This window comes from Numenius arquata, chromosome 12, assembly GCF_964106895.1.
Source record: "Numenius arquata chromosome 12, bNumArq3.hap1.1, whole genome shotgun sequence".
Taxonomy (NCBI): Eukaryota; Metazoa; Chordata; class Aves; order Charadriiformes; family Scolopacidae; genus Numenius; species Numenius arquata.
Genome location: NC_133587.1, coordinates 23,760,231 through 23,775,272, shown reverse-complemented (window position 1 = coordinate 23,775,272; position 15,042 = coordinate 23,760,231). Strand labels below are relative to the sequence as shown.

Sequence of the window (15,042 nt, the reverse complement as noted above, 5' to 3'; positions counted from 1 at the left end):
GATGATGCTGGTTTTCATTCTATAGAAGATGTCTTATTGACACCTCAAGAGGCAACAAATAAACACTTGCTGGTAACTAAGTAAGTATATTCCTGGTGATCATTCAGAAAAAAAACTATGGTATTTGTTGTTGTTGTTGTTGTTGTTGTTTGGGTTTTTAGAGATTTTTTTGTTTGGTTTGGTTTGGTTTTATTGTGGTAATTTTTATCAATAGTTCTTTCTACCACAATAAATGATAGAAACACATGTTTTACTAGGTTTAGTTTTCTGCACAGTTTTACATTGAAATTGGCTCTAAATACTCAAAAACAACATCCACATGGGAAATCCTGTTCTTAGTTTCCTTCAAGAACAGGCTACCTAATGAAAATGGCACTGAGGAAGTCTTTCAGTGGAATCACGAGCCCTTATGAATTTGGTATAAAATAGTGAATGGTTAGATATGAATATACTCTTATGAATGAGTACAAATAGCAACAAATAAACAGATACAGAAAAGCTTGAGCATATAATTACTAAATTTCCATGAAATTCTGCTCAACTGTCTCCAAAACTTTATGACTCAAATACAGACACAGTTCTTGAATATTTCTCATGAGCTTTTCTTATTGTATGCATAATTTTTGTTCAGCTTCACACGTTACTTGAAGGACAGTATAACTTGATGGTACAAAATTACTGCAGGGCATAACAAAATCTGTACACAAGCAGAATTCCAGTTGAAATTCAGAAACTGTGACAAGCACTGGTACTTTTAAAAGCCAGCAAGATGACTTCAAACAGAAAATTTTACAGCCTTAACATACAGCGCTAGGGTGCTCAACACAACATAACATTTCTATACCATCTATAACATCAATCAGACATGAAAGGATTAAAACTTCCCCATCTTTCTTATTTTTTATAGAGTCTTCTTAGTGTTGCAGTATGTTCTCAGCCCTAAATATCCACTAGCTGTTCCCTTCTCTCCCCTTTTATTTCCCTTGGCTACCATATTTTTAGGAATAATTCTCCCATTAATGCACTGATGATTTGAGTGAAGAACTCATAAATGCTTACGCCGTTACATTTTTTAATTTGTCATGCATCACTAGAAAAATAAACCATTTACACTTTATACATTCTGGGCCGATTTATGCCTCAAGAAATGCAAGACCTATCTGGCAATTTGTCATAAACTGCAACCTCAGTCAGCTTTAATCTTTGCAATTCAAATACAGGAAAACTACATTGCAAATTTATATTGCAAGCTTCTCCAGTTTTGCTTGTGGCAAAAAACTTAGAAAAGAAAAAGGGAAATGACAACAGAAATAACTAACCCACTGGACTATACAGCTGGCATTCCTATATCCAGATTTTAATGTCAAAGGCCAGTACAAATACTGCTGAGAAAAGCAGGCATAATTTCCTTTTATCCACAGATGCTTCTGTAATTTCACCTTCTCTTTCATCTCAGACAACATTACCTTCAAAGACAGGTTTTTATTTTTTCTTACCATCTCCTCTATCCCAGAATAAACTGAAGGTCTCTAAAAAATTCTCTTCATCAAGACAGTTGAAGGCAGCTCAAAACAATTGTGACTGGGTCAACTGGTAACTTCTGCCTTTTTATTAACTGGTTATTTTAGTGGAAACCCCCTAACTTTTACATCTTAAAAAGGGAAAAACACATTCCTCTTACCTTCCCCTTTATATCTGTGTGACATGTATCTGTCTATAGAGACTGGAAGTAGCAATTAGACATCTGTGATAAATGCTTACATATGCTATTACACAGTACTAAGAAAAGGTACTCTAGGACAGTTCACTTCTCATTACCCTATGAAGACAGTCAACAACTTTCTACCTTTAACATAAATTGTCCTCCAGCCTTTTTAATATTGCTGCCTGGTAGTCATGAACTCATACACTGCACATAGAGATGAAGCGCTAAAATTAATGATTGATTCCAATTTGGAATATATCAGTAATTTATTTTTCAAATATGATTGCTTAATTTTAAAAATCAAGCAATCTGCCCGCATCAAGCAGTGTTATCAGTAGTGATGTATCACCCGCATCCAGCCCAGACTCCCAGTGCCAGCAGACTGAGCGCAATCACAGGCTTGCACACATGGGCTACTACTGCATCCAGAAACTGGCATCAGGGTGGCTCTGTCGGCTAGTACAGCCCAGCCACTGTGGGGACATGGGTGAATCATGGTTCCCCTGATTCAAGGCAAAACTTTCAGAAAATTCAGGGGAAGCAAGTCCTCTAGCTCACAGCAGACTACTTGAAGCTCTGCACGCCCAGACAACCTTTCTGCTAATCGGATTATGCATGTAGCTCCAATTAAAATCAGTGGGAATTACATTGATAAATAAGAACAAGAAAAAACAGAGGAGGGGATAATATGTAATTAAGCTTTTTGCCTTTTGTTTCATAGAATGGTTCAGGTTCCAAGGGATCCTAAAGATCATCAAGTTCCATCCCCCCTGCCATGGGCAGGGAGACCTCGCACTAGACCAGGTTGATCAAAGCCCTGTCCAACCTGGCCGGGACACCTCCAGGGATGGGGCATCCACAGCTTCTCTGGGCAACCTGTTTTCCAGTGTCACACCACCCTCACAGTAAAGATTTTTTTCCCAATGTCTAATCTAAATCCACCTTCTTCCAGTTTAAAACCATTACCCCTCGTCCTGTCATGTCCTAGTTCTTTGAATCCCCTGAACTTTCTGTAGCACACCAGTTGACTCCTGTGCATGCAAAGGGAGACAATCCAGCAGTCACAGTAGCTTTCCCACAGGTTTCCCTCTGAAGGATGGAGACAACCCAGGCCTGCCTCTATTAATAGAAAAAAAATAGGCTGCCAGCGGACAGAGCCAAAGTCCTTATCAGAACTTCGCCAAGGAAGCTTGCTCTATCACCCAAGATCTGTCTCTACTAGAAACTAGGGACCTGATAACAACCAGAAAGAAAGCAAATGACAATATCATTTCAATCCATGATTATTTGACGGAACAAGGATCACATTAGCACACATTAAGTCAGGCCGAGACAGAACCAAAACAGCACCCTAGAGATTTACCAAAAAGAAACACCACTTCATAAGCAATGTAACAAACAAGATTTTTTTCTTTTTCTTGTTTTTTTCTCCCAACAATGGTGTTAACAGCTACAGTCTACAGCTCCACAATATCAAAAATATCTACAGCTCTTTCAGCTATGTCAATCTTTAAATGTCAAGAGCCATGATTTATCAAAGGATGAAGTCCTCCATACAAGCCAGAGTTGAGTACTCATTTGTTTCTCTACTTGGACCTTCCATCAGATCCTTGCCCACCCTCTTTCAGTAATATCTTAAAACAGCCCTATGAAATGAGCAATAGCTTTATTATTGTTCCACAGATAGATTACATATCTATCTTCAGTATTTCCTGACTTCATCCACTTTTGCAGTCTCTTCACAAGATTCTAATCCAAACCAGAGTAACTCCATGCCTATAAATAGTGAAAGCTTCTCTCTAAACCTTCCTCCTCCATATAGCTTGAGAACCTCAAACAAAAAGAACTCATCTGAGGGAACCTTTTGTCCTCTCTCTTAGGAACACAGCAAAAGTTCATTTGTATTATCATTATCCTCCATGTTTCAGGGTAGACCCATGCTCAGAAAATTTTCCAATTATTTTCAAGCTTTTTCCACTGTCTACTCTTCAAACTACTTGTTTAATATCCTATTTTCAAGTTGACCCCAAATCAGACACAAAAATAGAACTCAATGCAGCCACACCCTCCTCTTGGGATTTCTGCATTTGTTTAATCTTTCCTTTCTAATACTATCACATCTCTTAAGATTCAAAGCTCTAGTTTGTCTTTATCTCCCTTTTCTCCCTTATAATTTTATCTTCCCCCTTCCTTTTTCTTTGACCACTTAATCCTTACATTTTTTTTCTGAGCTGGAACAAAGTGTATTTCACTATTTACATCCTATATTTCTCCTTTCATCCCTCACTTTCTGCACCATTGTAACACTATGTGTACCACCATCTAACTTCTTAAGTAATAAAGTGAGACAGAAACACCAGTCCCTTTTATTAGCTCAGGGAATTCATCAGGAATTGTAATTTAGTTAATTACATAAAAGTCAGTCTTTCTCCTCTGTAAATTCCACTCCTTTGAATTTAAGTGATACTGGGTGTGTGACAAAGAGCGTTAATAAGTAAGGGGACAGAGATAACGGATACTTTGCAATCGAGGAGATTTATCTCTTAAATACCAACAATGACAATTCAATTTAAATATTAATAAAAGCAGAAACATACTGTGTATGCACTCTTAAGCATCCTACTTACAGAAAAGTAAAATTTGCAGTGCAGCAAATTTCCTAGCCATACAAACCGGTCTTTCAGGGAAGAAGAGTTACTCTACCAAAGTGGCACACAGACTTTGTTCTCTTTTTTGCAGTGGATACCACGAGCTGCAACTCCTGACAGCAGAGTATGGGAGGAGGCTCCACAGCTTTCAGCTAAAGAGTAAGGATTTATTTTTGGGTATCTATGGCTCATTGACCTTTCTGCTCAGTAGGCTGCCTTGGCATGGAGTCAAGGTTTGCAGCCCTGCAGCAGGGCTTGCATGGCTCCAAAGGCCAGAGGATGTTTAGATTGGGGGGAAAAAAAAAAAAAAAAAAAAAGGCTGTATCTGGAACTCTGTAAGATCATGCTAACCTTGAAAATGACATTCGGTACAAAATTAAATGTCTTTCACTGAATACTTAAAAGTGTTTACTCCTGTAATATACCAGCATAACAGACTGGCCAGATAGTTTAGAGAAAATATAGGGTAGAAATCTTTCGTTAACAGGCATAGAACAATGTTTTGCAGACCCAACGGTACTTCAAATTTAAAAGTTCCTTTAAGCTCAATTCTCACCACCATCTGCTGCTTAGGTAAAAAACATAGTTTAAAAATCCACCATGTCCCATAACTGCATTTATTGTAATCTAATGGCTTTTTCTCTGATGTAGGTCCTACCTACAGTTGCCACCCAGCTCAAGGACAGGATTGCTGGCATGTACATAAGTAACAAACAACTAAACAAGAAAAATAAAATACATGTCAATAGGAGTCAATTTAACAAAACGATTCCATCAGGGATAATTAAATGGATGCATTTTGCAAATCAAATATTAAAAAACCCAAAGCATTAGATGAAAAACAGATTTTACAGTCATCGTGTCTAGGTCATCCTCAGTTCTTCACAATAACTTTCAAAAACATTCACATGTGGCAGCACCAACATCCTTTAGAGAGAGAAGTGAAGGTATTCTCTACATAATTTAAAACTAAAGTCACCATGGCTCCTCCAAAGCCATTTACTGGATTTAAAAAGCCACACACCATGTGCAGCAGTGACCAAAGCTTTCCTCAAGACCACGTGAAACCAAGGCTGTAATTGACATTTCTGGAAACCCTGGTGCCTATATCAAAGTCATGCAGATCTATCCGAAATAGTATCTGAAGAGCTTCTGCAGAAGAAACAACCCACTAAGAAGTTGTTAATTCCTCAGTTCTACAAAATTCATTCTCATGAATTTTGAGAAATTCATTTCTCAGCCTTGTCATTTCTGAGATGAGGGTCCTTGCAGCAGTCAGGGCTCCGTCAGACACATTGGTGCAAATGCTGGCAAAGGCCCCAGAAACTGCCTAACTTTTAAACACTGTAGCAGGTTTTGTTTTGTTTTTTTTTTTTACAGAGGCAGGCACCCAGGTAGACACTTGGAAGCCCCAAAGGGGAAATAGGAATTACGCAGGTAGCAGTCTTTTGTACACAAATAAACCAGCATAGCGCGGTTTCCGTCCTTAACAACTTGTATGCTAAAGACACGAGGATCAAATGCCAGCTTTTAATTACAGAATAACATAAGTTTAGCAAACACCCTGATTCAGCAAAGTAGTTGACCACAAGCTTAAGTTTTAAGCAGGTGAGAAATAGATGAAATTTCAGGAGATGCTGAAGTGCTTTGCTGGATTACACCCAAAATATCTTACTGCATTCATCCTTGTGATTCAGCCTTGGACCCTCGTATTTTCAGTGAATAAGGACAAAGGTCAAGATCAAATCACCAGACACGGAAAACTTCCAGAGTCAAACTCCAGATTTTCAGGGAGTTGAAGACAATCTCCACTTTTGGGGATTTAAACCAAGTGATACTTTTAGCAGGTATCTGATTCTGTGCCCTTACATTTCACTGCAGGGTATCTCAGGTTTTCAAAACATTAAAGTACTAAAAAAAAAAATAAATATCACTATTATGCACTGAAACATTCTCATTACTTGTTTTAAACATCCTCAGTGCCATAACTATTCTAATTTAAATGTTTTTTCATTTAAAATACTGATCACAAAATTATCTTTATACTTAATAAGGAAATGGTAACTTCTTTCACTTAGTAGTAAATAACTTTTATACTATATTGCCAAAGATGGATGAAGCGACTAAAGACACCCACTCCCCAAGAAAACCCAAGAGGTGAGAAAAAGCAAGAGTTTCATAAAATTGTCTTAATCTTTTTATAGAACTGAATTACTTCCTTCTGCTCTCTCCATCTTGAACAGATATTCAGTAACCACCAGAAATTACTAATAGAATACACTTAATTCAAAGTTAAGTCAGAAATACTGGCAAATATCTTTTGCAGGTTTATTTATTTATTTTTGAAGGGGAAAAATGTTACATAAAGTAGAAGTAATCCCAAAAGCTTCAGTGGTTTGGATGCTGCATCTATTTCTTTATATAGCACACAGCTGCAATCATGTAAATTGCCATTTTTGCACTAGATTTCTCAAATCAGTTTATAGTTTGTACATTTTGGATGCATAACTATGGCTTTGGTGAAACAATTAAAGGTCATTAATGTTTACAATATGCCATCATACATAAACCCTGTATCAATCATTCAATTGAAATGATTACAAAATTCACTGTTTTCATGACAGCACATATCCATTTCCTTTTGTATGCAAACTGGTAGTGAAAGTATGGAGGGGGAGAGAGGTCTCATTTATTTTATTCTTGGTGATTATTCCACAGTGTAAAACTATGGGTAAGTACCTCGACGTTCTCCAACATAATCACCAGAAATAGGTAGTTTAAATACCTAAACCTGGAGACAATCATAGCTGCAAACATAGGAGATTCTACCTCCAGGAGGACACACTATGTGAGCAGTTTACCCTGCAGTGCAAGTTGGGGGATACAAACATCTATCAACTACGCTTACATGCAAGCACAGCCTGCTTCACCAACATGTGAATTTCTCAGTAATCCGAACCTTAACACATTTTCAGAGCTATTAACCACTGAGCAGTCACAAGGAAGGTATCTGTACCCTCCTGTCTGGCAGTGCTGTCCTTTCCTCCTGAACAACCCCAGCACCGTAGACAAGGTGATGCAGTTATGGGCAGCACAGCTGGGGCAAGATCTGGGACTCAGCGAGGTCACTGAAGAAGCCCTAAAGCCATCTACTGAGCAGCTGCCAACACGTCCAGGTTTCTGCATGGAACCAGGGTTTGATGATATTCTGCTCGTTCAGTAGAGCAGGCTGTGTGCTGGCAGCGCTGTATAATCATACATGATGGGGGTTAGGAAAGGGTACTGTTACTTACTCTGGAATTGTATTTCATGGCTTACTTTATTCCCCAACAGGGAATCCCCGTTTCTGACACAGAATTAACGTATAAGGACAAAATAACAATATATTTTCTCAGTAAAAATGAAGAAAGTCAACCGAAGGGACTGTGTATTACAACTTATTATAAGATACTGAAAAAAATTCCTGGTATTTTTTTAATAACATTTAAAGATATCGATCATACCACACATAAGAATACCTACAGTCAGAAATCATTGAAATATACAAAAATAAAAATTAAAATATAATTAAAATCATAAACCACCTACAAATCTTTAAACCTGACTCTTAAGACCTTGACGTTGTACCATGAAAGCCACACCAATTTTGCAACTGATTTAAAAGTACGTAGCACAAACCCTTCAGTAGCATCGATGAAAAATATATATCAAAACGAAGTTGAACCCTATAATTTTAAAATTTGCAAATATAGTTCCTTCAAAATACCAGTGTTCCAATTAATGTATTTTTTTCTTAATTCTTAGGAATAATTTAAATAATTATGATATTTAATCACTTAAGTTTTTTTAATCTACCTTAAATCTCAGTCTATTTAAGTTTATACTTCTGCATATATATATATAGAGAGAGAAGCATATTAATATATATTTGAAAAAATTATATTCATAGGAACTTTGTTCATCTTTTTGTACTTACCCAGGACACATTTTTAGCCTTGGGTGTTTTTAGCATGGCAACATGCAAGGCTGAGATGACCAACAACAGTCCCACCAGCATGGAAAGTCAGACGGATGGGTAGTCCAGGTGCCTCTGTTACCCCAGGGAGTACAGTCTCTTAGCCTGGCTGACACAGGCACACCAAGCATGTGGTCAGGTAACAATATAAAAAGTCATTTTTCTTCCCGATGTACAATCCAGTCAAAGAGGGACAAATCTTTGCGAAATACCTGTCTTCAGCAGCAGCTGGCTGTATTTCTGTATATCCATGAAATCCAAAGCTGTCTCTTCTCTTGGAAAAGTTAAAACCAAACAAGCCCAAAAGATCCGCTCTCACAGACACTTCCCCCTTCCACTGGCAAAACGCCGTGCCCAGTTACACACTGAGCTTCCACCCAAGCTCCGAGCTTGCAGGAGAATGAAGCCCAAACGCTTGAAGCCACTCGCCTTCAGAGGATGCTGAAGAGATGCCCGGTTGCTGGCTGCACTGTTTAACTGCTGCTATGCCTGAATATTTCACGACCCCAGGATCTTCCAAGTAACAAAGAGAATTAGGATCTCGATGTCAATAAATAATGCATGCTAACAGGTCGCGCGGGTACCTGTTGTGCCAGTGATGTGGCGGCTGCCGGTCCAGCCCCTTGGAGGGCACCTGTTGTCCCAGCACCTTGCTGCGACGCTGGGAGCACCCACCTGCAGAGATACGCGTCCCAGCGGGGGAAGCTAAAGCAGAGAATCACTCTCCCTGCTCGTTTCTCTTTGTTCCTCTGCCCTTCTGTCCCTTTACTTTTACCTCCTGTCAATCTAGATTACCCGAGCAGATCCAGGCTAAATTTTGCAACTATCACTAGTGATTAGAGTGAGTTGATTGAAATCAGATTATACAGGGAGACCTCTGCCTCCTCACTCAGCAGGCGGGGCAGTACCATTTGCAAAATACTCATGCTCCATCGCACCGCATGAGAGCATTTGGGGCAGTCCATTTTAAGAGAAACGGTGCAGTAAAAACAAGCCAGACTGCGCCGCCTTTGAGAAGAGAAAAGGGACCCTGATTTTAATAGCTGCATGAATTTACAGGGGAGTGTTTCAAACCATTTCCAGATGGAAGAGTTTGCCGGGGTCTCGTGGATTCACCGGAAAGCGTGGTATACCAAAGAGTGGCGTTAGGTACCTAAAGCATTCTGTGTGCCTGATTGCTCACGTATGGATCCAGAACAAGTGTAACTGCGTGGCGTGTGAGCACCGCGAGTCTGAGAAGCACCATCCTTCCGTGGGTTAGACCTGCAAATCCTACTGCTGGTATCTATGAAACTCACAATCTAACTCAAACGTGCTTCTTCCAAAGCACATAATTAAATGTATGAGAAAGTGACCTGCCTGAACCATATTCAAATACATATATTCATTTATTTAAATACAAACACAAGCTATCAAGTGAAAAGGTAGGATGAATTATAAAATTATAGTGCCATCATAAAACTGTGGCATTGACTCTTGAAAAGAAGAAAAGAAAAATTAAAATACAAAAGGAGACTCATGGAATAGAACAAGGGGGCGAGATGACAAAAACATTAAAAAACGTACAAAATTCAGTTAAGTCCAGTTGACCGTGAATGTGACACACAGACGCAGTTTGCATTACAACACACCATTTTTCTAGGACTTCCTAAATAATAACTTAATATTATTATCTACTCATGATACAGACCCAGATTATGCTCCAAGCATCATCTGTCACTTTACACTCATTGTTTAATGTATTTGTATAAATGCAATGAGTTTGTGATTCCACAAATTCAATTTGTGGATGGCCTATAATTTGTTTGCGGGTATTGAAAGTAATATTAAGGTCTTTTCCAAGATGACAGCATAATTTTTTTTATTTTGTTAAAAGAAACTCTAGAAACTGTTTACCCTGATCAGGACAGAGAGAAAAGCAAAATACATGTATTTTCCAGTGGAAGTAACCATCTGATTTCAAAATAATTAGTCTTCCGCAGATTTATAGTTTACACCGAAGGTAACTAGAACAAGCCTGCCACACTCTGCTTTGCATATGCTAGAATGAAGGCTTGTATGCACACAATTTTTTAATAGATCCCTCTATTTTTACTAACTCCACCCAGTCTCATGGAGCTGAAGCACCATCCGTTACTGGCTCATCAGCATCTTTAGAAGAATCTGTAGGTCTTGATTTGTATCTAGGAAATCAGCAGCTGATAAACTCTAGAAGCTGATAAAGTAGAACCATCTATTTAAGATAATATGAATCACTGGGCAGTTTAACAGTTTAACAGGCTCTTCATTTAAGAGAAACATTGCTATTCTACCATAGATGTTCAAATATAATCCAGTAGACAGAAATGCTGCCAGACTTAAGGAGACTGTAATTCACTTCTGAAAAAAAAAAAAAAATTACCAAAAAATGCAACTATTAAATGTTGTCTATATTTGAAAAAAAAAATGTTTCTAGCCATTTCAAAAATATTGAGATATAGAATACCTTGGATATTATAGAACAAAATTTTGAAACCCTGTACTACTGTATGTTGGCAGCCTTACATCAGGGCTTGGGTTGTATAAATCACAGGTCAATGCACACTCCAGGGAAGACAACGTTAGAAAACAGCAGGTTTGAACTTGCTTCCTTCGATGAAGCTCAAAGTTGGACATGTATTTTTATCCCGAAATTGCACTAGTGCTTTTCACATCGTCCTTTAAACAAGGAGACCATTTATGAAATAGATATATTTTGAAACTTTCAGTGAAAGCTACAAAGATCAATGTTGAAATACAAGGTCAGGTAGGAAAATTTGAAGATTCGTATACAGGTATACGCAGACGCGTATCTATCCTGCAAAACTATGCAGCACTACTTCTGGGTTACAGAGACTCTCCAAAACCTTATAACTGTTCTCTCATATGGCATATGGAACACCATTACTCAATCTCAGAAAAACTCTGGCATTGATTTTCACCAGAGAGGCACATTCTTCCTGGATTCATCTTTACATGCATCATATATCAAAGATATCTATTATTCCCTTTGTTGTTCATGCTGACCATAAAATCACTTGCCAGCAAGCCATTAACCAGTCACTCATGATATACCAGCTTAACAGATGCAGAGAGGCAAATAGAAGCTCGGGATTTATGCAGTTGCCCTACGATGATTTTCCCCTGTCTGGACAAGCTGTTGCATCACCAGGAGAAGGTTCATTCAAATATCTGATATGTCAAGTGCTGACTGAAACAAGTCAGAGGAAATACCTCTGGTTCAGTCCTAATCACAAAAATACTTCGGACTGATAATGTTTTATCTTCTTATACGAAAAAGATAAATATTCCTTGTCCTGAGAAAGAAAATACAAATTTTAAAAACTGACGCTTAAAAGGCAGAAAGTGTAAAAATTCTCTGGGGTAGTAATGTAATTAAGATGGCCAGATAAAGGCCTCCCACTTCAAAAACAACCAACCAACCAACAAAAAAACCAACCCAAAAAACGCATAAGCCACAGATGGCAATGTACAAGCAATAGTTTTCAAGGCATAAAATGCCATAGAACAAAGCCTGTGAGTTAAAATTGTCTGGAAACAATAAACTATAAGCCAGTCTTGAAGACTTTAGTGCTGCTTACTGATTGAAGCTGCCTTCCGTTCATCAGAGACACATAATCAAGAAAAGCTTTTCAGGTCATGCTTTTGTTCCTGTTAGAGGGATATACTTAAATGCATGGGATTCAACTTCAGTACCAATGAAGACTATGGTATTGTTACCCGTTCATTTCTACTGAAACATTTCTAATCTGATATGTGCTCCTCACCAAAGACAAAGGAGTGCATATGTTATGAATATCCATGTGCTATAGAACTCTGTGCTTTCTCTTAAGATCACTGGAACAGAGTTCAGATAAAATATAAATTACTCATGCGAGACGAATACATTGTTTCATCTCATATATAGTTTTGTCAGCAGTAGGAAACTGCCACTGACAATCTTTTTTTTATAGTGACAAAATATCTCTTATATACAATATTTATAGTATGCATGCATACTTACTGATACATATGCAACACAGGCAAAAACAGCATAACAGAATTCCCACATACTTTGATATCAATTTATAGTTTCCCTCTATCTGACTTTGACCATAAAATGATAAAATATACGCAAGTAATAAAGTAAAAAAAATCCCACAAAAAACATTAGTTCTGGGAGGAACAAACCAGATGAAAACAACAGAAATAAGTGCAACGGAGATTTCAATACTGTTCTGCAACAAGTTAGAAAAATAACTTCAGAAGCTAAATTTGTTTTCCATGGATTGAGAATCAAGCAGATATATTGAATAGTCAACACTTGTTGCATTATTATGTTGTTATTATCTGTAATTCCCCCAATTCCAGTGGAGTGAAAGTAGTAAGCTGATGTCAGCAGGAGCAACGTAAAGCACCCTAAACAGACTTGATCCTGTGGTTTTTGCAATCTTTGCAGAATCCACACTACAGTCGATACATAATTGATAAAGGAACTGGGCTGAGAAAAGTCTGCCTATAGACGACTCCTGGGAAGGGGGAGCCCTGAAGAGTACAAATCCCATTTTTGTCCTGGGATGGGAAAGAAACGGCACAAACCAGTATACATAAACCAAAAGAAATGTTAACTTAAATAGGCTGTGTAGCATAAATGAGGCTGCCACTGCAGTAATCTCAGTTCTACTTAACAAAATTACCTGCAAATAAATTAAAAGGTAAGAATTTCTGGGCTTCTCAGAATGCTAAAAGGTAAGCACGTTGCATGCTTGCACAGACAGAAACACTATAAAGATATACATTCATGCACTTATAAAGGCATAAATTTCTACTTCCCAGTTGAATTTTCATAGTTTCTACAGTTTTAAGGTATCATACACGTATCCCCAATGAAACAATCTGAGTTAGTGAGCCCATTTAGATGCCAATTTACAAACGTGAATTAAGTCACCACAGCACAGCAGAAAGCCGACACATCTTTTCCGAAAGCCCAACTACAATTCATGGACATATGTTGTCCGTATGTATGGACAGGATGCTGTGTAGTAAGTGCCCGTCATGGCACACACCACGTACCAAGCTCTCATCCAGGTCCCACAGCACTAGGGCAATAGAGTCCTTTGGAAGGACTCTATCTGCAAAGCTCTACTCAGTTTTTAAGTGATTTGGGCTCAAACAGAACTACGGCTGATAACTGTGCTGAGGTTCAAATCCTAGTAGCTGGACAGGTGAAACAAAAGGGTATAAGACTGAATAGACATCCCTGCAGCAGTGTGGCAACTTTCCTGCAGTGAAACACTTAAAAGTACAAGAAAGATTCTCAATGAGATGTTAAGCAGTCGTTAGAAACAGTTCAGTTTCAAATATACCATGTCTAGACATATTAAAGCAAAAAAAAAAAAAAATCACAGAGAAATGAATGACTTTATTCCATTCTGAAAGTTAGAGGATATAAATATAGAGTTTGTTGCATTAGTACCTAACACAAAGTTATCCTACAATACTGTCATGGGCGTAGAATAGATCAGATCTAACCCTATATACTGTGCTAATAAACATAAACTTAGTCCCATACATACAAGCTAGAAAACAGCTGGCATTTGAGTTTTCTCCTTCTTCTTAATAGTAACTCAGTTCCCAGAATTTTAGAGCAGCAGCTGCTGATGGCTTGCCAGACATGTGCTCAAGTAAAATTAACTAAATTTATTCCCTCACAGAGAATGATTTAGAAATACTGAACTTTACTTAATTTAGTGCCAACAGGATGCACTAAAAAATCCTACTGCAAAAAATAACGAATTAAAAGACAATAGAAGTTGAAGATTTAGATGATAACAAGACTAGAAAGACCAGAAATTACCCCTGTTATATGTAGGACCTATGGTATAATCTTTAATTCCAGAGGGCACAGATCTCTTTGTAGAAAACAGAAGGTCCTCATCAGATGAACAATGCTGAACAATAAACCTAAAATGACAGACTTATTCTGCACAGGTTCATCAAGCATCATCTCCTTTTCTGAGGTTGCATTTCTTGTACAATCACTGCAACATATGATAGTTTTCCTATCTTTAATGAGCATATTTTCAGAAGATGACTATGAGGAAAGATGCTACTCCTGTTCTGACGGCTGGAATATCAACTCCAGATGAATTCATTAGTTAATGAGGACTCTCATCTGAGAGGGTTCTGGTCTGATCCTCCCAAGAATTTAACATTCTGTAATCTTTTCTGTATTTAGAGTACATTTGTGGACTTCCGCTGTATTGCGTACTCAGCAGTTCTGCAAATAAATCTTGATCGTTTCAATTTTGAGATCACAGAGTTGTTTTAAGCCAGACATTTCCAAATGGTGGTACACAAAACACTTAGAGAATGATCTGAATCTCTGACTTAAGCAAAACATCCAGCCTTGCCTTTGGCTCTTGAGCCAAACAAGCACCAAATCCATTTCTGTCTTATTCATGAAACTATCCTCTCTCTTCCTGTCCTACATTCACTTACTGAGCTCCTACTTCAGCAACAAAGTGATGCCTCACATCAAGAATTTTTTTTTTTTTTCCTGAGTATCAGCCATTCAGTGATGAATATAGTTGTGATCTTAGGAAAAAAAGAATGTGGTTCTTGGTCTTTAAATACTGCACAGCAGCACATACACA

General features: G+C 38.0%; 1 protein-coding gene and 1 long non-coding RNA gene across 3 annotated transcripts in view; one reads left to right on the top strand and one right to left on the bottom strand.

Annotated features, from left to right (window-relative positions):
* Window positions 1–15,042, bottom strand: part of CACNB2 (calcium voltage-gated channel auxiliary subunit beta 2) — a 268,026-nt gene that overhangs the window by 164,715 nt on the left and 88,269 nt on the right. The gene's annotated exons all lie outside the window — the stretch shown is intronic.
* Window positions 1–15,042, top strand: part of LOC141470825 (uncharacterized) — a 51,937-nt gene that overhangs the window by 33,942 nt on the left and 2,953 nt on the right. The window contains exon 3 of the long non-coding RNA XR_012463505.1: window positions 4,445–4,512. This is a non-coding gene — a long non-coding RNA (uncharacterized lncRNA). The remainder of the gene's footprint in view (window positions 1–4,444; window positions 4,513–15,042) is intronic.